This window comes from Phoxinus phoxinus (genome assembly GCF_949152265.1).
Source record: "Phoxinus phoxinus genome assembly, chromosome: 3".
Taxonomy (NCBI): Eukaryota; Metazoa; Chordata; class Actinopteri; order Cypriniformes; family Leuciscidae; genus Phoxinus; species Phoxinus phoxinus.
The window spans coordinates 3538986-3561692 of NC_136878.1; the positions used below are offsets into that span (position 1 = coordinate 3538986).

Consider the following 22707-nt stretch of genomic DNA (forward strand, 5'->3'; position numbering starts at 1 on the left):
CGGGAACCAGTTGAACCAATATTGGCGCCCCTTGACTTATATTGTGTACAAAAACATAATTGACAAATTTGATTTATGTTCCACAGAATGAGTCACACAATTTTGAAACAACATGAGTGCGACAGAAAGAATTGTTATTTTTAACACAGTCTCACCCCAAAACGTCACATACTGACGGGTCTTGACCATACGGCAACTTACGACGAAAAGGGTACCCTTTAACGTCCATATGTGACGATTCGGGTATGGTTGGGTTTAGGTATGCGTTAGGGTACTGCTAGGAGGCGCTGCTGGTGCGCTTATGTCTGCGTCTCATATTGACGTTATAGGGGTACCCTTTTCGTCGTATGTTGACGTATGGTCAAGACCCTGTCAGTATATGACGTTTTGGGGTGAGACCAGGCTGTTATTTTTGCACAAACTATCCCTTTAAAATTGACCCACAAAAGCATAATGTTACAAATCTGGTTTGCATCATCTCTCTGTCAACAGTAGCGCGACACTATTAAAAATAAAGGTTCTTTATTGACATCGATGGTGCATGAAGAAACTTTGGCAACACTTTACAATAAGGGTGCACTCAGGATTCTTTGATTATAATTTGTATAATTTACCAATAAATAATACCAAAGTGAATAAATACATCGTATGTATATAGGTTTTCTCGTTTTTCCAGAAAAACAAAACAAAGACGTTTTGACATATATTTCACAACGTATGCAAATAGTGTGTGCTGCGTTCAGTGTTTCATCAGAAACAGTTTGAAATCCTTTAGGCGTGACACTGTAGGCTACATGTCAACCGGCAAATGCAACTCCAAAGAAAAATATAAAACTGAAGATACTGAGACACTAAAAACAGCTTTACAGTAAAAAAAAAAAAAAAAAAAAATACAATTTGGGACATTATGTAGGAACGTTTTGTTCCAATCTTCAAAACAGATCCTTAAAAAAAACCCAATATATTAATTTACAACAATTTACAGTAAATAACATTGCTCAAAATATTTTCTTTTTTTAAATAATATATTTAAGTTTAACACATTACAACACAACAAACACTGCCCGAGACACAGTAAAGGGGAACAATGAATAATAACAAAATCAATTATGACAACTCAATATAGGGGAGAGCGGGGCACAACCTAACGCATTTTGGTTTTGGCTCAATTATTTAAAAAATAATTAGGTTAGATTAATTATTTTTTTTACACAAGAAACATACACATCTCTGCTACAAATGAACACTTAAAGTTTTTTTCTAGGACCTTCCATTTTCGTACAGTTGCACTGAAAGTGACAGAAGTGCAAATGTTACAACTTACCCCATATGCGGGGTTAGTTGTAACAGACAGAGGGGTTAGTTGTAACACTTGTGTGTAACACACATAATTCAGTACTATTTTATCTGTATAGTTTGATATTGTTTGTACATCTGTATAGATAGATATCCATACATCCATCCCTCATCCAATCATCCTTCTATTATGGATCAATATCATGGATAGAGATATAGGAAAGGGCTGCACAGTTTTGCATGCAAAATTATTATTATTATTAATAGTAACAGTAATAATAATAAAAACAAGCTTAAAATCACATTTTAAAGTGTTTATTACATGAAAACAGGCAATATTTTTAATAAATAAACAAGTGATCAATATAGTAAACAAATCCCATAGCCTACAATATTGTGAACACTTGGCGGCTTAGTTGTAACACTGTGCTACAACTAACCCCGCTGTGTAAAAAATATTTTAAACCTAGCTAACAGTTGCTAGGAGTTGCTGACATGTTTCAAAATGGTGCCATGTTTTAGCCAACAAGACAGTGATTACGGCAATATAAAGTTAGATTTGGTGACGTAGACACACAACTCAGAAACAGAAAAATACGTATGATGAAAAAAAATACTAACATGGTGTCAAAACACTCTTTGTCCCGTATCTTCACAAAATATTACCAAAACTTTTCACAAATCCACGGGAGACCGTCTTCTGGCAGCGAGAGAAAAAGATCGTAAACACAACCCGCGTGACCCTGAGTAACTACATGAAAGGTCCGTGTTACATTTAGCCCCGCGTTAGGTTGTGCCCCGCGCTCCCCTACATAGATATAAATGAATGAAACATACAAATGAAAGTAAATTAAAGTATATTCCTTATTGCTTAATAACAATGTCACAAAACACAGGCCTAAAAATGCAATTTCTTTCACTTTAACTATATAAATAATCAGGATAAAAATGAAAGATTATTAGGCTACATGAATTAAGGGGTTTGATTTACACTAAGAATCGCGGGAACAGTTTTAGATCCGGTACTGAGGTCCTAAGCCGGGACTCATCACTTTCAGCACTTCACCACACCGGGACTGAACTCAGTTAACATACTGCGGTAAAAATATATAATAATGTTGATATAAATATGATAGTTAAGCAACATCACACGGCCAGAAGTGCTGAATACCATCACGAGTGAAAATGTGATTTTTAGTTAATGTTAATGCAGTTGTCATTTTTCAGTGTAAATTGTTTAATTTGATTGGTAACAGCCATAGTGTCTTATTATTCTGATTACATTCATTGATCAAATTTAAGAATTTAAAATTAATTAAAAGTTTAATTAAGAAAATTAAGAATTTAAAAACAATTTAAACAATTAGAGAAAATGCCCTGTATAAAGGTTAAAATATCATAATATGCAGATTTAAATATGTCAAGCTGACTGAACACTGATGAGAATATTGCTTCAGAAGAATAAATAATATTTAAAACACAATTTTTTTTTTTTTTTTTTTCCTGGACTGTAAGAATCGATACCTGAATACAGGAGACGTTCGTAACTTTGTGAACCTTTACTTAACTCAAGGCAGCAGAACATATATCTTAGCCCAGTCCAATGCAAAAGTAATGAGTGATGATGTAAGCCACTCTACTACCTTCAGTGGGAAAGCTGCTGGGCTGGAGTGGGAAGGCCAGTGTACACTGGGTAATGAAACCTCTGCATCTCTCAGGACTGCCATCAAATGGTTCAGGGGCTGATAGTCTGGCCTCTGATGGTAGAGCGAGCACAGATCTGGGTGGCAGATCAGGAGGTAGCTCTCGGGATGAGGAGGCTTGAGACTGGTGGCTCAGAAGGTGAAGGATCTCTGACAGAGCCGGGTTGTGACTCTGAATGGTTGGAGCTTGATCCGAAATGGCTGACAGAATCCGTTCTACGTTTGAGGGTGGTGAAGACTATAGTGATGTGATGTTTGGTACCAAAGCTTCGAAGCTTGTATCAAAAAAATGAAACATCTCTCACATTGAAGCAGTGTATCGGAGCTTGATTCGTTTTGCCATAACCACGTGATCTGTGACGTCCGAAGCTTCGTTTCAGGAGGGGAACAGCAACCCAAAGATGAGATCTTTACAAATGGCAGTGCCCATGGCACAGGATTGTTGTGATTTATTGCTGTATAACACCTGATTGGTCTGATTGCTTCTATTGTTCTCCTCATTTGTAAGTCGCTTTGGATAAAAGCGTCTTTTAAAAGGATTAAATGTGAATGTATAATTAATCAGATATTGCATTTAAACACACCAATTTCGGTTTGTAATTATTAACCATGTACAATGAAACAAAGAACAATAGTGTCATGCTATTCTGATGTATATTTCTATGATTTAAAGTGGAACCGAACGCAACAGCCTGTAGGCCTATGTGTTTGAGAGTTCCTGTGAGAAACTGTTCCAGTGGAAATATCCACTATTGTGGATGTGTCCTTGAGACAATGATCAAAACCAACGGAAGTGAAAATATTAGTGCACGCTCCTCAAATAATCCAGTTTGATGGAATATGTTGAAAATGTAACGAAGTTTCAAAGTTAAGAATTTCATGCAACATGTAATAATCCGTTTTGTAATATGATAAATCGTCTGAGCTGTTTTGGCTGATTGATTACAGGCATTCAGATAAATAGGACTCAAACTTTTGTCAACTAAGTTTCATGTGAGGTATACTTTCTACTTTTATTTTCGGACAAGAATTTAAGGTATCTGAGGTCTTTCTAAAAATACTAGTGGGATATTTTTACGCTCACTTCTACGCGTAGTGGAGTCAACGTAAGATGACTTGTGATCAAATCTCCCTTCAAACTATTTGGGAAGGGATGCAGCAAATTAAAACTGAGATGATTTCCCATCTCGAAACTGGATACTATCAATCAGAGCCTAAACAAAATTGAAGACTCTGTTGCTATACTTGGTAAACATGTGACAGAACTTGAGCAGAGAGTGAGTTGAAACCTGAGCGATCTGATAAAACGAGTTAAAACACTAGAAAAGGAAAACTCCTTCCTGATTGATCGCACTGAAGCTGCTGAGAATCGCAGTCGTGCCTCCAACCTCCGGTGTATCTCTGTGCCTGAGAAATCAGAGGGCAGTGATATCTACAGCTTTATGCGGTCTGATACCGCAGCTCCTAGGCGGAGAGAATTTCCCTGCTCCTCCATTCATTGAACGGTGTCATCCTACTCCTCTCTCTGATAAGTTAAACTTTACCAGACTCGCTATCCTGGTTAAATTTATTAATTTCCAGGACAAGTTAAAGATTCTGAAACTCTCAAGGGATAAAAATGAGCTTCTGTACAATGGATCACAGATTCATATCTACCCTGATTCAGCGCTGCTCTTACCGCAAAACGACGGCAGTTCGACCCGGTAAAGAAAAAGCTTCAGGTTTGGATTTTAAATAGTCACTGTGGCGGATGTTGGTGATCCGGGGACAGGTCGGTTTATCTTTTTATTTAATGGAATTTGTTTACAGTAAGAATGCACAACATTATTTTGGTTTCATAAACTTTATTTAAACTTTCGTTTGGAGTTAAGTGCGCACACTCTTTAACGTTTAGTTTGCTGAGTTTATTCTTACCATTCCTTTTGTGTTTATGTCTGAGTCCTGTGAGCTGGTGTACCATCTAAAGGGGTTCGGGCGGAAACTTCAGACGTATATATATATGGTTCCAGGCAACGATCGGGCAACCATTCCAGTTTCTACCCTGGGGGTCTCCAAGGACTATCTAGTGTTTTTTTCCTTTTTTTTATGTAGAGGAAGTACAGTTATAAAATTAAATCATTTGATTGTATTATTTGAAGTGTTTGTGTGTGTATATTTGATGTTTTCATATTTGTTTATTGTGTATAATGGCCATTATGTGTTTGTGTATCCCCCTTTTTGTGTTAATTGGTGCTGGCCACCAATGCATAAGTTTGTTAATTGTGTTGTATGAGTGGGTGGTGTTCTGTGAGAGAACAGGTCCTGTAGTCCCTAGACCTCTGTAAATGTGTGAGAGGCAAATGCAGTGACTAAGTTTTTTTTTGTTTGTTTTTTATTATTTGTTTTTCTTTCTCTTTATAAATACTTTGGTTTACCCCAGTTGGGTTAACAGTTGCTTTACTTTTGTTACCCCCATTCTGTGGAGAATAAACCCCTAAGCGTTTGCTGTAGCCTGCTGCCTCCGTGTTCTTCTTCCTTTATTGGTCACATCTATCACAATTGGTGGCAGCGGTGGGATTTTTTTGAGCATTTTTTTCCCTCCCTACTTCATGGGTCAAAATATGACCAAAGAGAGCTGTAAAGAGTGATGAGATGGCGGCGTCAGCTTCAGGAGGAGCTGATGCAGAGGATATGTCAGTTTCAGGTGGCTCACAGAATGTTACAGTAGAAGAGTTATGGGACATGTTCGGGGCACATATGAAAATGCAGCAAGAGAGAGATAAACGACTCGATCAGGAGGCAGCGCGGCAGGAGAATAGATGGAAGATTCTTCAACATCAGTTCACGCTTCTTCAGGAAGAGGTACATACGAGAACTACACCAGCTTCTGTTCATCCTTCCAGGCTTCAATATACCCCATCGAATCAAGAGAGTGAGCAGGTAGATGCTCTGGCGTCACCATCCGTTCCTGGTCAAGTCGTAGAACAGCCGAGAGCTATGACAGAGCCGCGTCTACAGCCGCTTAACGAAGGCGATGATGTGGAGCATTTACTTACTACTTTCGAGCAGATAGCCACTGCATGTCGATGGCCGAGAATTGACTGGGCTGTGAGGTCAATTCTTGCAGACTGAAGCATTTTTGACTTCCTGTTACGTCACTTCCTGAACGCGTTGTTTGTGTTTGAGCTCCATCGATTTGATTCAAAATCCGGGTTTTCTCTCTTTAAACTCACTTACAACTAATATTTTCTACTTTTTTTCACTGAGAAACACTGATGCTCAAAATATCGTAGTTACAACGCGGACTGTTGAGTAGACGCGTCTCAAACCGATTGACCCAATACCGGTCCGTTACACCTGTGGGTCGGACGGCTGAGCGCGTCTTCTTTACACTCACAAACGAACATTTTCTACTTTTACTCACTGAGAAGCACTGCTGCTCAAAATCTCATAGTTACAACGCGGACTGTTGAGTAGACGTGTCTCAAACCGATTGACCCAATACCGGTCCGTTACACCTGTGGGTCGGACGGCTGAGCGCGTCTTCTTTACACTCACTTACAAACGAACATTTTCTCGCCTATCGTGCGTCTACATCACACCCGTACCATTAAAAAGACAGATTATATCCAAGATTTCAGTTATAACTTAGCGTTAATATTGATAGCATCACTGGTAGCGTTGTTGCTAACTTACTGTCCATCTGTTAAATGGCGAATATATCAAATGTAACGTTATGTTTTCTACCTTTTGGTGCAGGTGAGGACACATTCGAGCTGCAGGCGGTGCAGTCTGAGCTGGAAGCTGTAGAGAAGCAGATCCGCGACCTTTTAGAGAGACAAGCCGAGCTAAGAGACCGGCGTTTAGCTCTTGAAACATCTCGCGTCGATGCACACAAATCAGTTAATAATCCGCAGACTCCGATTGCGTCAACACCATGCGTCTCTCAGCATTGGTCCCGTGCGCCAAGGCGGTTCTCACAAGTTTCATACACCCTGGCTCCGAGGCACCGTCACGAAGCTTGGGTTGTTTCGCAGCGGAAGACGCGAAGAATCTCTCCGCCCCTCCCGGTTTTCGAGATTTCCACTCAGAACCGCTTCTCCCCTCTTCGCGAAACGGAACGCGATGCTGTGATTATCGGCGATTCAATTGTTCGGAACGTCCACGCTACGTCAGGTAAAAGTAAGGTGCGTACCCACTGTTTTCCTGATGACCATGTTTCTGATATCGCTGCGCGAGTACCCGAGATCTTGAACGGTGACGAGCGCGTCGGAGCTGTCGTCTTGCACGCAGGAGTGAACGACGTCAGGTTGCGGCAGACGGAGGTTTTGAAAAAGGTTTATAGGAACCTAATCGAGACGGTACGCACCGCATCGCCTGAAATAACGATCATCGTGTCTGGGCCGCTTCCCACGTATCGACAGGGCATGAAAAGTTCAGTAGATTATTCGCGCTAAATGAATGGTTAATGTCATGGTGCAATGAGCAGAAACTGCTCTTTATAAATAATTGGAATCTGTTTTGGGAGCGTCCTAGGCTCTACCGTGCTGATGGCTTACACCCAAGTAGAAATGAAGCGGATCTTCTGTCGGATAACATCTCCAAGACGTTAAAGATCGTTTGACTAGTTACCAAAAATCCAAATCACAGTCTCTGCTGCACCAAATTAATTGATATAAATACTAGTGTAGAACATTTAATAGAAACTGTGTCTATTCCTCGTTTAGTGAGATCAAATAATAAATCTACTGTAGGATCTAGGAAAAATCTAATTGTTATTAAAACAGAAAATATCGCTATTAGTGAACAAAAACAATTTCTAAAGCTAGGTCTTCTGAACATTAGATCACTCACACCTAAAGCAGTTATTGTAAATGAAATAGTCACAGATAATAGCATCGATGTACTCTGCCTTACTGAAACCTGGCTTAAACCAAATGACTATTTCGGTCTAAATGAGTCTACTCCCCCAGGATACTGTTATAAGCATGAGCCCCGTCTGATTGGTCGTGGCGGCGGTGTTGCAACAATCTACAGAGATATTCTTAATGTTACTCAGAAAACAGGTGACAAATTTAATTCGTTTGAAGTACTTGTGCTAAATGTTACGCTCTTAGATGTAAGAAAAAAATCCCTATTATCTCTAGCCTTGGCTACCGTATATAGACCGCCAGGGCCCTACGCTGATTTCCTAAAAGAGTTTGCAGATTTTCTCTCAGATCTATTGGTCAACGTCGATAAAGCATTAATTGTTGGAGATTTCAACATACACGTAGATAATTCAAATGATGCGTTAGGGGCTGCGTTTACAGATTTATTAAACTCCTTTGGGGTCAAGCAAAACGTCACCGGACCAACTCATCGTCTTAATCATACACTCGATTTAATTATATCATATGGAACCGATCCAACCGATATAGATATCCTTCCACAAAGTGATGGTGTCAGTGACCACTTCCTGGTAACTTGTATATTACGGACTACAGTAATATGTCATACTGCGCCGCGTTACCGACCAGGCAGAACAATCCTTCCATCCACCATAGATAATTTCTCAAATTGCTTATCTGATTTGTCTCAGTTACTGCCTGAACCCAAACAAACAGATGAACTAGAGGAAGTAACTAGCACTATGAGCACCATTCTCTCTAGAACATTGGATATTGTTGCACCCATTAGATTAAAAAAGGTCAGAGAGAAAAGTAAAGCACCATGGTACAACAATACTACGCATGTTCTAAAGAGAGAAACCCGTAAATTAGAGCGTAGGGTGAATTGCCCTAATGTGGGACACTGCCTAAGCTCTAGTGTTTGTAGGTCCCACACAAATACATGAATGACAGTGAAACTATGGGTTAGAAAAAGCTGTGGTGTCATGTTATCAAAATCACATGACCTATCAAATGTCCAATCATATTTGAGGGTGGAGCAATCATCAAACAGGAGACACCTTGTGTGAAGACCATCCGAAGGTTAATGACATAGAGTTTTAACAAATTTGATATTAAGGAGTTAAATACATTTTAAACAAAGCAATCCTGCTACTTTTTAGCCTAATATGCTTATGAAATGTTTGTCCATCAAAAAATAGAGGAACTTTGTGTGCATAATCTATATATTTTATATTTTTATAAAATTTCCTAGTGTCCCACATTAGGAAATGTGGTTTCCAAATCCGGGACAGCATGATCAGCCTAATGTGGGACAGTACTTCAATGAGTCAAAAATGTGTGGTGGGGCATGATTTGTGGGACAAACATGGTTATTTACATGGTTTTAGTCTTGTAATGCAATATTTGAATACTTGTAATGCAGATTTTTACAGTCAAGTTTATTTTTTTATTATTTTTTACTTTTTTTGTGTGTCTCTCTCTCTCTCTCTATCTCTCTCTCTCTCTCTGTGTGTGTGTGTGTGTGTGTGTGTGTGTGTGTGTGTGTGTGTGTGTGTGTGTGTGTGTGTGTGTGTGTGTGTGTGTGTGTGTGTGTGTGTGTAAAAGGTAGGTAGTTGACTTAAATGAAAAATAGCTCTGAATTTAAAAACGCAGTAGAAAACCAATAAAGCCATTCCACTTTATTTTATGTATCTGATTAATTCAATGAAATGTATTTCAGATCACAATGGCAAAGGTGAGAAAGACAGGGACAGATTGTCAGATGCAGAAAGAGAGGCAGAAAAAGAGAAAGTTGTTAAGTAAACTGAACAAGATAATATTGTATTATCGGTCTGATGATGTTCAGTTATCCATGTTTCATCCATCCATAACCAAGAAAATTACTAACTAAGATTTTAGAGAGAATCTAAAATTTTACTATTCTACATGTATCAATGTGATTTTTGGTCTTTTATCATAGATTTTTCAGTGTCCCATATTGGGAACACAACTGTCCCACAATAGGAAAGCTGCAGATTGTCTCAGACGACTTGCTATAAGAGCACTAATATGTCTATAATTTCTCTTATGAATGGGTTATCTGAATTTTCTCTTTTGGTTTGATTAGGAAACATACTGTTTTTTTTTTTTTAAAGTATTGGGAGTGGATTTAATGTTTTGGTTACACATCGCAATATGTCACAGAAGTCTGAAGTGCAAAAAATGTCCCACATTAGGGCAATTCACCCTAAATGGAAACAAACTCATGTAGAGGTCTTTAGAATCGCGTGGAAAGACAGTATGTCACGTCATAAAAAGGCCCTAAAAGCGGCAAGGGCTGAGCATCTCCGCAAACTAATAGAAAACAACAAAAATAATCCAAGATTTTTATTTACTACCGTGGCTAGACTAATAAATAAACAAACGTCACCTGACCAAAATATCCCGTTACAGTTTTAGCAGTAATGATTTCATGAACTTCTTCACTGAGAAAATAGAAAGCATCAGAACCACAATTGTAAACATTCAATCTTCAATCGTGCCTTATAAATCAGCCTCAATTATCACCCCGCAAGAACAATTACAGTGCTTTACAACTATAGAACAAAAAGAGCTAAATAAACTTATCACTTCATCTAAAACAACAACGTGCTTATTAGATCCTATACCAACTAAACTACTGAAAGAAGTGTTACCTGTAGTGGAAGAGCCTCTACTCAATATCATTAACTCGTCTCTATCTTTAGGACATGTTCCAAAAACATTTAAACTGGCAGTTATAAAACCACTCATTAAGAAACCACAATTAGACCCACATAATCTAGCAAATTATAGACCCATTTCAAATCTTCCATTTATGTCTAAAATATTAGAAAAAGTTGTGTCCGCTCAACTGAGCTCTTTCTTGCAAGAAAATGACATCTATGAAAAGTTTCAGTCAGGATTCAGGCCGCACCATAGCACTGAAACTGCGCTCGTTAAAATCACTAATGATTTACTTTTAGCTTCGGACCAAGGCTGTATCTCAATACTAGTTTTACTTGATCTTAGTGCTGCGTTCGATACTATAGATCACACAATACTCTTAGATAGACTACAAAATTATACTGGCGTTCAAGGACAAGCATTAAGCTGGTTTAGATCATACTTATCTGACCGCTACCATTTTGTCTATTTAAAGGGCACCTATTATGACATTTAAAATGTTCCTAATGTTGTTTAGGGAGTCCCCAACAACAGTTTTACGTGCATGCAATGACAAAAAACACTTTTGTTGTCGTATAATATGCATTTATTTTTACCTGATTTGCTCACCGACTCCCAAATGAATCGTTCAACGACTCATTTTTCCAAACCCCTCCTCTGCGCGACGCTAATCTGCGTTGATTGGTCAGATGACCCAGCAGTGTTTACAGAGACAATACTTATTGTTTAACACGGAGTGCAATGATGCTTTTATCAATTAAATTGTGTTATAATAATGATTATAGTCCACTGCTTTATAGTTTGTAGTAAAAAAACGAAAAATAAGATAAATAATTTAATGTTATGTTAGCGAGCATAGCCCAGAGTTCATATTGTAAAAGCACAATCAGTCTTTGTTTGCGTTAGCTCGATGCATAAACATAACGTTTTTACAAAAAAAAAAAAAAAAATGTAGTTACGTTACTACGAGGTAGCCTATTACTCTATTCTTTAAGACAACTCCGAAAACAACGACAAACACTTCACATATCTCAATACAATTGCCATTGAAGACCTAGAAGCTAAACGGTGCTTACACAACAAACTAAATAATTATTAAGCATGCTACATAAAACATAAAAGCAACAATTATTAATAACACTTACAGGTTGTGATACGGAGGAGGAAGCTGATGCAAATACACTTGGAACTGAACCTTCCTTCAATATCAGTCGGCTCGCGAATCCAAGTTTGAGTGCATTTAAGTTGGTAAAGCAATCGTCTTCAAAATGGCGCGAACAAAGCACGAGGCTCAGACTATACTTCTGTGGTATAGTTGTATATATGAATTGTAGCCACTTAGTCTTCAAATGCTCCTCCTTGGGCAGATGAAAAAAGTTGGCTTTTGAGCCGCACTGCAGAACACAGCGTCTCGTCGCCATGATGTTTTCCCTGGCCTTGGAGCGCAATAAGTGGGCGTATCGTATTCAAATAACTTGACAAGTTGACGTCATCTAGTCAGAGAAAAAGCTTCGGTCTTCTAACGATTCATAAAAATGACTCAGAGTCGACTCTTAATTTTGAAAGACAATAACTTTATATACGGTGCACTTTCATATTTCAAACTTTGCAGGATGTTTTTGTTCACTTAGATCTATGTTACACACTACATGAAAGGTAAATTTCAAAATTCCATAATAGGTGCCCTTTAAATGGAAAAAAATCGATCATATCTTCAGTAAACTATGGAGTGCCGCAGGGATCTGTGCTAGGCCCTCTATTATTCTCAATATATATGCTGCCACTTGGAAATATTATAAGGAAACATGGAATTAGTTTCCATTGTTATGCTGATGACACTCAATTATATATTTCATCACGGCCGGATGAAAACGCTAAATTATCAAAATTGACAGAGTGTGTTAAAGATATAAAAGATTGGATGACGCGTAATTTTCTTCTATTAAATCCAGACAAGACGGAGTTACTACTCATCGGTTCAAAAAAACGCCCACAAAACCTCTCACAATACAACTTTAACATAGTAGGATGTCCTGCTACTTTATCCTCTACAGTAAAAGACCTGGGTGTCATACTAGACTGCGACCTGTCTTTTAAAAATCATATTTCATATGTTACAAAAACGGCATTTTTCTACCTTAAAAACATTGCTAAGCTACGTAATATGCTATCAGTTTCTGATGCAGAAAAGTTAGTTCATGCATTCATGACCTCGAGACTAGATTACTGTAATGCTCTATTAGCTGGTTGTCCTGCATCCTCAATAAACAAGCTACAGTTAGTCCAAAATGCAGCCGCTAGAGTTCTTACCAGATCAAGAAAATATGATCATATAACACCGATCTTATCATCTCTACACTGGTTACCTATAAAGTTCCGTATTAATTATAAGGTATTGTTACTGACTTATAAAGCCCTAAACGGCTTAGCTCCAGTTTATTTAACGGATCTTCTATCGCCCTATAATCCATCGCGCTCTTTAAGATCGCTAAATTCAAGGCTTTTGGTTATACCTAGGATATCTAAGTCCACCAAAGGAGGGAGAGCATTCTCACATTTAGCTCCAAAACTCTGGAATAGCCTTCCTGATACTGTTCGTTGCTCAGACTCGCTCTCCCAGTTCAAAACTAGATTAAAGACACATCTCTTTAACCAGGCATTCACATAAATGTTTTAATCTTACAGTTAAATCCGGCCTCTAGTTCATAACCGCCAGAGGAGAACTGGCCCCCGACTGAGCCTGGGTTCTCCCAAGGTTTTTTTTTTCTCCATTAGGTCACCTGATGGAGTTTTTCGTTTCCTTGCCACTGTTGCCTTTGGCTTGCTCAGTTGGGGATATTCAATTTAATGAATCAATCAATATTACTATTGATTAGCATTACCAAACATGGACGTTTTATTATTGTTTTAATTTAATACTGTGAAGCTGCTTTGATACAATCTGTATTGTGAAAAGCGCTATACAAATATTCTTGACTTGACTTGAGGTTAGTGCCGCTACTTACTGGCAAAGCTCGTAGTGCTTATGTGAACATGGATATTAATGAATCTCTTGTCTATGATGATGTGAAAGCGGCAGTTTTAAAGAAATATGATATTAATCCAGAAACCTATCGTTTGAGGTTTCGGGCCACAGATGTAAGAGCTGATGAGACCCCTAAGGAGCTCTATGTGCGTCTTAAGGACACTTTTAACAAGTGGGTTCAGCCACAGAATCGGAGTAAGGAAGAAGTTGCGGAGGTGATTATCATGGAGCAATATCTTCGGGTGCTTTCTCTTACTATTGTGTGCTATCAGTGTGGACAGGAGGGGCATACTAAGCCTAGGTGCCCTAATAGACCTTCCACACATGCAAATTTGTGTGGAGTACCTAGACCTGATGACCCTACTTGTATAGCAAAGATTTCCTTGCATCACGTGACTGTGTTTGAATGGACAGGAAGTAAGTGCTATGGTAGACACTGGAAGTATGCAGACATTGGTCAAAGCAGAGTTGGTTCCAGTCCATCAGTGGAACCTTGCATCTCCTGTGGCAATTAAATGTGTTCATCGCGACGAAAGGTACTATCCTACAGCTGATGTTTATGTAAAGGTGCAGGGACAATCTTTTCTGTTGGAGGTAGGCCTTTCACCGGAGTTGCCATACCCTATGGTGCTGGGTCAAGATCTGCCTGTTTTGTTCGATCTCCTTCCTTTGCAGAGTTGTAATGCAGCTATAACTCGAGCTAAGGCCAAGAGTAGTGAGGAGGAGGTAGGATTACTAAGGGCTTTACCTTTTTTTTGAGGCAGAACTTGAAGCAGAGCCAGGGAAGACACGGAAGTCCAGGAGTCAGAGGAAGCGAGAAAAGTTTCGACATGTAGTGGTGAGTGAAGGGGAACCTGCCCCTGAGAACACATTGGGTTATAAAATACCTCGAGACATAGTACAATTGCAGAAAAATTACCATTTAATCGGTCCCCTATACAAGTTGGTGGAGGAGAGATCACTAGTAGGACAGACAGGGGTGGAAGGTAGTCAAGGAGTCTTTTGCCTTCGCAAAGAGGTCTTGTTTCGTTAACAGAGTCCTGAGCCGCAGTTGGTAGTCCCCAAGGAGGGTAGAGAATTAGTCCTTTCTTTGGGTCATTCGGTACCCTGGGCAGGCCATTTAGGTAAACAGAAGACAACGGCACGAATCATTCGTCACTTTTACTGGCCAGGTATGAGAAAGGACATAACCACGTACTGTAAAACTTGTCCACAGTGTCAACAGACTTCCCTAAGGTTTCCTCCTAGGGCACCTCTTAAGCCTCTCCCAATTATTGGGGTACCTTTTGATCAGCTGGGTATGGATATTGTTGGGCCGCTAGAGAAGGCTAAGGCAGGAAACCGTTATATGTTGGTCATTACAGACTACGCCACAAAGTATCCTGAAGTTTTTCCCCTCAAATCCATCAAGGCTAGAGTGGTAGCTTCCTCCATTATACAACTGTTCTCTAGAGTAGGTTTTCCTAAAAGTATAGTTACAGATCAAGGTTCTAACTTCATGTCAAAGCTATTGAAACAGGTGTATAAACTGTTGGGTATAAAGGGAGTAAGAACCACCCCTTATCACCCACAAACTGACGGGTTAACAGAACGCTTCAATCAAACTCTGAAACAAATGCTTCGTAAGTATGTTGCTGACAAAAGTGACGATTGGGATCAGTGGCTCCCATATCTGTTTTTTGCCTACAGGGAAGTTCCCCAGGCCTCAACTGGATTTTCCCCGTTTGAATTGCTGTACGGACGGGAAGTACGGGGACCGCTCATGCTGCTGAAGGACATGTAGAACAGGAGAGAGGCCGCACTATGCATAAATAGTTTTTATTTGCACAAACGCGTTTCGGCGCGTGCCTTCTTCAGTGTGCAACAAGATCACAGTGTAACCAATCTTATATGCCCACACCCATTGACACACCCATATTGACATCAACCAATAAATTTGAAATAATACACAGTCCAATGGTGTCACCAATGTTTCAATTAGTCCATTAATGAAAAACAACGACTGTTATACATATACAGAATGAACATAAAATATACATGCATAGTGTTACATTTACAAGAAACAACTTAGTGACAGATCTTTATTCATCCCATTAGGAATACATGTGTTTAAGCTAAAAATGTACCACGCCTCTCGCTGAAGGAGGCGGTTCATCACGGTCTCCCCCTCTTGGGGACCGATTGACAAACTCCAAGCCCATAAATTTGAGCATATTAACATCATGTCCCGCAGAGTTAAAATGCCTCGCGACTGATGATTTGTCATAATTTTTTCTGATAGCACATTTGTGCTCAAAAATTTGAGTTTTTAGTTGTCGCTTCGTTTTACCCAAATAGAACAACCCACAAGGACACGTCAGTAAATACACAATAAAAGTGGATAAACATGTGATTCTGCCCTTTACTTTGTATGTTCTGCCTGTTTTTGGATGTGTAAACATTATCTGTGAGCATAAAATTACATGCCGCACAGTTCCAACACTTAAAATGTCCGTGTGGAATTTTAAAGGGAAAAGGCGACTGGGTAGATGCAGGAAGGTGCGAACGCACTAATCGATCTCTAAGATTAGGTGCTCGTTTTAAGAAAAAAGAATAGAAGTTCTTGTTACAGACTAACCCACTAACCCATTGATTTATACTTTGCCTAAAATTCATTAAAGGTTGGATAATCCACCTGGCCGTCCAATTGTATCTGGAAATCAATCCGTAACTGAGCCGTTGTCTAAATTTGTTGATCATCATATAAAGGATTTAATGTATAACCTGCCATCCTTTTTAAAAGATACTACCGACTTTCTGATGAAACTGTCATCTATTGCAGAGGTTAACACAACTGATGTCTTGTGCTCTATGGATGTGACCAGCTTGTATACCAATATCCCGCATAATGAGTGTATTTGACAGTATTAGAGCAATAAGACTCGAAAGATAACTTAGTCCAGTAACCAGACGCTGTTAGACAGACTTTTAGTGCATGCGCGCGTCGGGTGTTTGCGCTCAGAAAAGCGCCCGTTAGAACAGCGCATCAACAGCGAATGACATGTTTAACCGGCAAGGCTTTAAAGCACATGCAAATAATTAATTTTTATAAACTACAGTGTCCTGTTCCTCTGCATTTCATGTGAATATACGTCGCGCTGTACAGTATGTTGAGGCAGAGGCGCCAGAACTGCAAACTGATAGAATGCACGATCCTACGATATTTCTTCAAAAGCAGATCGTGGAGACATTTTAATCGTCCACGATCAAAAATCGTGATCTCGCACACCCCTAATCTAATAATATTTGACGGTGCCCAGGGCCCCTTAGATGTCCCTGGCCCCTGGGCAAGTGCCCAGTTGCCCTAATGGTTAATCCGGCCCTGTTCCAAGTGTTCCATTGCGATGGCAGAAACTGAGTACTTGGGGTATGTGATCGGCCACCGGGTTATTAAACCTCAAGTTCAAAGAATCCAGGCAATAGAGAAGTGCCCCATACCACAGACGAAGTCTCAGATAAGATCCTTTCTTGGAATGGCAAATTGGTACAGAAGGTTTGTACCCAACTTTTCTCTGAGGGCAGCTGTCCTTAAAGATTTAACGCGGAAAAACTGCCCGAACCAGATTCGGTGGACTGAGGAGGCGGAGCATGCTTTTCAGGATATTAAGAATGCTCTGTGTCAGGGGCCAGTCTTATGTTGTCCTAATTTTGATAAACCCTTTATACTGCAAACTGATGCCTCGGATAATGGAGTAGGAGCGGTTCTTCTCCCGGGGTCGCAAGAAGATCGACATCCTGTAGCTTACATCAGTCGCAAGTTGTTCCCTAGGGAGGTTCGATACTCGACTGTGGAAAAGGAATGTTTGGGAGTAAAATGGGCCCTTGATACCCTCAGGTATTATCTGCTTGTGTAGCAGACTTCAAATGGTCACCTCCGGACACCATAGCAACACAACCACACAACGAATTGGAGGATGTTCACACAGGATTTATTCACCCTTTAAAAGAGTAGTGAGGCAAGATTAGCATACAGCAGTATATGGACAACAGAAGGCCTACTCTCTCTCATTCCTCTGCTTCCCCGTCTACATACACCATGCGTCTGCGCGCGAACGCTTAAAGGAGAAGCCATACACGGCATTTAACGTGTACATATTGGTGCTAAATTACCTCACATAACAGGACAGCACACATTGAGAACATAAATGGATAATGCATAACATTTGTAAAAGTTAACATACAAATATGCTGTAAATTCACAGAAATGTACATAGGCCTATAATGCACTGTAAACTCTTAAATGCATCAAAATCTGGTTGTTGAACTACTGTAGTGTGGATAAAGTTCTTTTTTTTTGCACAAACAGTCTCTTTCCATGAAAATATACCACATTAAAATTAGTATGGAAATAGCACTAATCTATACTGAGGTACACAACTATCAAATTAAATTCAAATTACATAAACAGTCAAATCAATAATCACAAATTGAAACAACATACCTTTAAAAGAGTAGTGAGGCAAGATTAGCATACAGCAGTATATGGATAACAGAAGGCCTACTCTCTCTCATTCCTGCATAGAAAGACGCACGTGGAAATGATGGGCTAACTTTAACACGGTTAAAATAACCACTTTCAAGGAAAATAAGCGAATCACACTGATACACATTATGACAACCTCTTAACTGTGTTTTAACATCATAAATGTAGTGATAACGTTACAAGAAAAACAGTAAATGAAAGACAAATATGAGAGAGAAAAACTACCTCTGCTTCCCCGTCTACATACACCATGCGTCTGAGCGCGAACGCTTAAAGAAGAAGCGATATTTTCCTTCGGTGTCCCACTAATTAACGCCCCACATACAACAATTAATAGGAACTCCCGATCGGAACCATTGAAAATTGAACATTGAAAACAAGTTTTGCTGAAGTTAACATTTTATACAACATTTTTCCTTGCACATAAAAAATATAAAATTAAGTAGTCACATGTCTAAATGTGACATGTCGACCGGCTACACTTGGACGTGAGTTTGTGTTTGAGACGGACCATAAAGCACTACAATGGATGAACCGTATGAAAGATTAAAACGCTAGAATTACCTGCTGGTATCTGTCGATCCAGCCATATCGATTCTCCATCCAGCATATCCCAGGTCGAGATAATGTGATGGCTGACTTATTTTCTCGCCTGCTGGCGTGAAACTAGAAGTGGGGGAGTGTGTGGCGGATGTTGGTGATCCGGGGACAGGTCGGTTTATCTTTTTATTTAATGGAATTTGTTTACAGTAATGAATGCACAACATTATTTGGGTTTCATAAACTTTAACTCCACTTTCGTTTGGAGTTAAGTGCGTACACTCTTTAACGTTTAGTTTGCTGAGTTTATTCTTACCATTCCTTTTGTGTTTATGTCTGAGTCCCGTGAGCTGGTGTACCGTCTAAAGGGGTTCGGGCGGAAACTTCGGACGTATATATATGGTTACAGGCAACGATCGGGTCACAACCATTCCAGTTTCTACCCTGGGGGTCTCCAAGGACTATCTAGTGGTCTTTTCCTTTATTTATGTAGAGGAAGTACAGTTACAAAATTAAATCATTTGATCGTATTTTAAGTGTTTGTGTGTGTATATTTAATGTTTTCATATTTGTTTATTGTGTATAATGGCCATTATGTGTTTGTGTATCCCCCTTTTTGTGTTAATTGGTGCTGGCCACCAATGTATAAGTTTGTTAATTGTGTTGTATGAGTGGGTGGTGTTCTGTGAGAGAACAGGTCCTGACCTCTGTAAATGTGTGAGAGGCAAATGCAGTGACTTGTGTTTATTGTAAGTTTTTTTTGTTTTGTTTTTTTGTTTTTATTTCCTTTTCTTTCTCTTTATAAATACTTTGGTTTATCCCAGTTGGGTTAACAGTTGCTTTACTTTTGTAACCCCTATTCTGTGGAGAATAAACCCCTAAGCGTTTGCTGTAGCCTGCTGCCTCCGTGTTCTTCTTCATTTATTGGTCACATCTATCACACTCACTGCTTTTCCCATGCACGCTGAAAGTGATCCATGATGGTAGGGCCGGCGCTAGTCATTTGGGTGCCCTAAGCACAAATGCTTGTTTTTTTTTAAACCACACCTAACATAATAAAATATAATGTAACCAAAATAAAACGTTTTAGAAACGTTGTGAAAATACCAACCAGGTATGTTTTCTTTAAAAAAACGTAAATGTCACGTTTGTTTACTACGAAAACAAAACCAGACCAAAATGCAACTTTGGCGAGACGTTTTATTTAGGTGTTAAAATAACGTAGCACATTGAAATATGTTTTAAAAGAAACGTCACGACAGTATTAATACAACCATGCCAAACCTACAATGGTAAGTTGTGTTTACAAGTGTATAAAATATAACAGTATAACATTTTAACATTAAAGCGATTCTTCAGTGACCGAGTAGCCTAACAGACGAGACCGCTGTTGCCAGCCTGATTATCAAGTATCAAAAGGACTTAGAGGTGATATGTGAATGCTCACTCTCAGTTGTCCCTTCTCATTTAATAGCCTATTAATTTTATGATAACATTTTTTACGCTAATCATCACTGAACACGTCATACACACTTTTGGAAAAATTCTAATGTCCTTGCATTCATGCAACCTGAGGGTGGCGCTCTAATGATGATTGACGTACTTTAGTATTACGACAAATGCATAAAATGCCTTAATGTAGGGCTATTGCATCCTAAATGTTGTTTTAGAATGTCGCAAGTTAAGAATTACAGTGAGGAAAACAAAGTCATGTCTATTCTGAGAACATAATGACAATAAGCATGAATGCCCTACTTTAATATATCCTGCTCACTTACTCCTTAAAATAGTCTAGCAAATCTGAAAAATATTTGTTCCAGTTCCATGAACTCGCCAAAACGGAAAAGAAAGCCCAACTGGACGCAGGATCAGTTACTGCTGCTGGCCCAGTTGGTGCTGAAAAAAAAAAAAAAACATAATAAAAGGGAAATTCGGCACTGGGATACAACATCGAGAATTGTGAAGTTTGCATCGAACACAATCTGGGTATTGATGGAGTGTGTTTTCTTTCTATTCACAAACACGTCCTCATCCTGACGTGGTGCAATTATTTTAATATGTGTCGATCCGTCTATAGCAAAGACCACTCCGGGCGCACCGGCAATATCCATAAAGCTGGCTTTGTTTCTTTGGAGTTGGGTTGGCGAATGTCCGGAAAACTTATGAACTGTCGAATAATATGGGGTCTACAGAGTGCATTGATGGTTTGGTGGATGGATCTGCTTACCGATGGCTGGGATATCGCTAGATCGTCAGCATTACACAATTGCATTTTCCCCGTTGCCAGGTAGCGAAGTGTTATCAAACCTTTTAAATTCGGCACTGATTGGGTTGTTGCGATTAGTTGGCGCTGTTATTGCATCCCTCACAAGATCCACAACAATCAGTATTCCCTCACGGTTAAGGCGGTGTCTTTGTAATAACTCCGTGTCATTGGCTGTCTCCAACACACTGTCGCGCGGCGATTTTAAGATCCTTTGTGAATAGGTCTTAGTGAGTTAGGAGTCCTCTCGACTTCTTTTAAGCTGTCCCAGACTTAGGTGCTACTTTTAGGGCTAAAATGCTTCGTGAATTACTCTTAGTGAAAAAAATTAGGAGTCCTAAAGTTAGAAGTGACACGCCCATTATTTTTAGGAGTTGCTCCTAAATTCGCCAGTTAGGAGCTACTTTTAGCCTTAAAATTCTTTGTGAATACGGCCCCAGATGTTGAATGTGACACTGAACACTTGCAGTCATAGGCTACATTTCTGAATGAGATGAAGAAAAACTCACATAACGTTAATTAAAGAAGTCGTTTGACCTACGTTATAACGAGTCATTAATGTATTTTAACTTATGTGTCATATAATAGAACCGAAGCTATAGATTGTGAATTTAAACATTTCTCGTTTACCAGCGGCAGACGTCAGGAGGACTAGCCGAGGTAAGGCGGGTTACATGAGCACTGAGCGCCTGGTGATCGCCTGGATCTCACAACTCCGAAACGTCAGATCAAATTTTTGATCGGCAGGCGCGAATTTGACGCCCTATTCGCGTCCGGTGTGAACGCACAGTCAGAAGACAGATTTATGAGGTCACCTGCAGGACAACCGGCAGATTACATTTTTTTCGAGATTTAACAGATAACACTGCAACGTGAGTATAATATAAGGTTTTGATTGTACTTTATTGTACACTTTATTGTACTCGTTTTTTGTTAAAATTAATTTATAAATGAAATAATTAAAAGGAAGAAAAAAATAGAAATACACACCTAAATTAAATGAATTAATACATTTTTTAAATAAAAGAAGTCATGTGGAAAATATGCTTCAAAGACTGGACAAAATAGGGATGAATTCCAAAAATCTGTCAATGACTTGCTGACGTGCACGAAAACCAGCCATGTATTGGCCATTTCTTGGTTGGCCATCATGTAGTCCCATGCCGCTATCATTGTCCTCGTCCTCGTCTTCCTCCACCTCTTCATCTTCCTTCCTGTTAAGTAAGGGCACTCTTTAATTTAATCTTTTTGAAAGGTATCTTTTTTTTTATAGCCATTTTGTCAGTGCCTCCACCTGTAGATGCTTTAGACTTGTCTTGATTGCTAATCCCCAACAGATGACGATTATTAGGTTAAACGTTCAGAATACTGTAGGAATCCATATAAGGTTATATTTCAGCACTTCGCAAATGGACTCTTAAGTTCTCTTTAAGTGCATTTTTGGGAAACGTGCGTCGAATTGCCGTGAGCATTCGTAACCTTGCACGTAGAGAGCGCTCTTAAGAGCTAAGATACATAGTTATCGGGAAACCCGGCCCAGCACAAGACGAACAATTGTGGTTAAAAACTATATACATTTTTTTTGTTTTAGAAAATTACCGATCGTCTCTCTAGATAAGACCCTATTCTTCAGCTGGGATCGTGCAGAGCCGTTTGAAGCACTATAAAACTGCATTGATTTGGACTTCAACAATTTGGTTACCGTTGAAGTCCATTGTGTGGCGACAAATCCTGAAAGGTTTTTCTCAAAAAACTACATTTCTTTTCCACTGAAGAAAGAAAGACATGAACATCTTGGATGG

The 22707-nt window shown here is 39.3% G+C and overlaps 1 protein-coding gene across 1 annotated transcript in view; it reads right to left on the reverse strand.

The window, feature by feature from the left end:
* The window catches only part of LOC306995541 (cystatin-A5-like), a 214476-nt gene that overhangs the window by 52832 nt on the left and 138937 nt on the right, over window positions 1-22707 (reverse strand). The gene's annotated exons all lie outside the window — the stretch shown is intronic.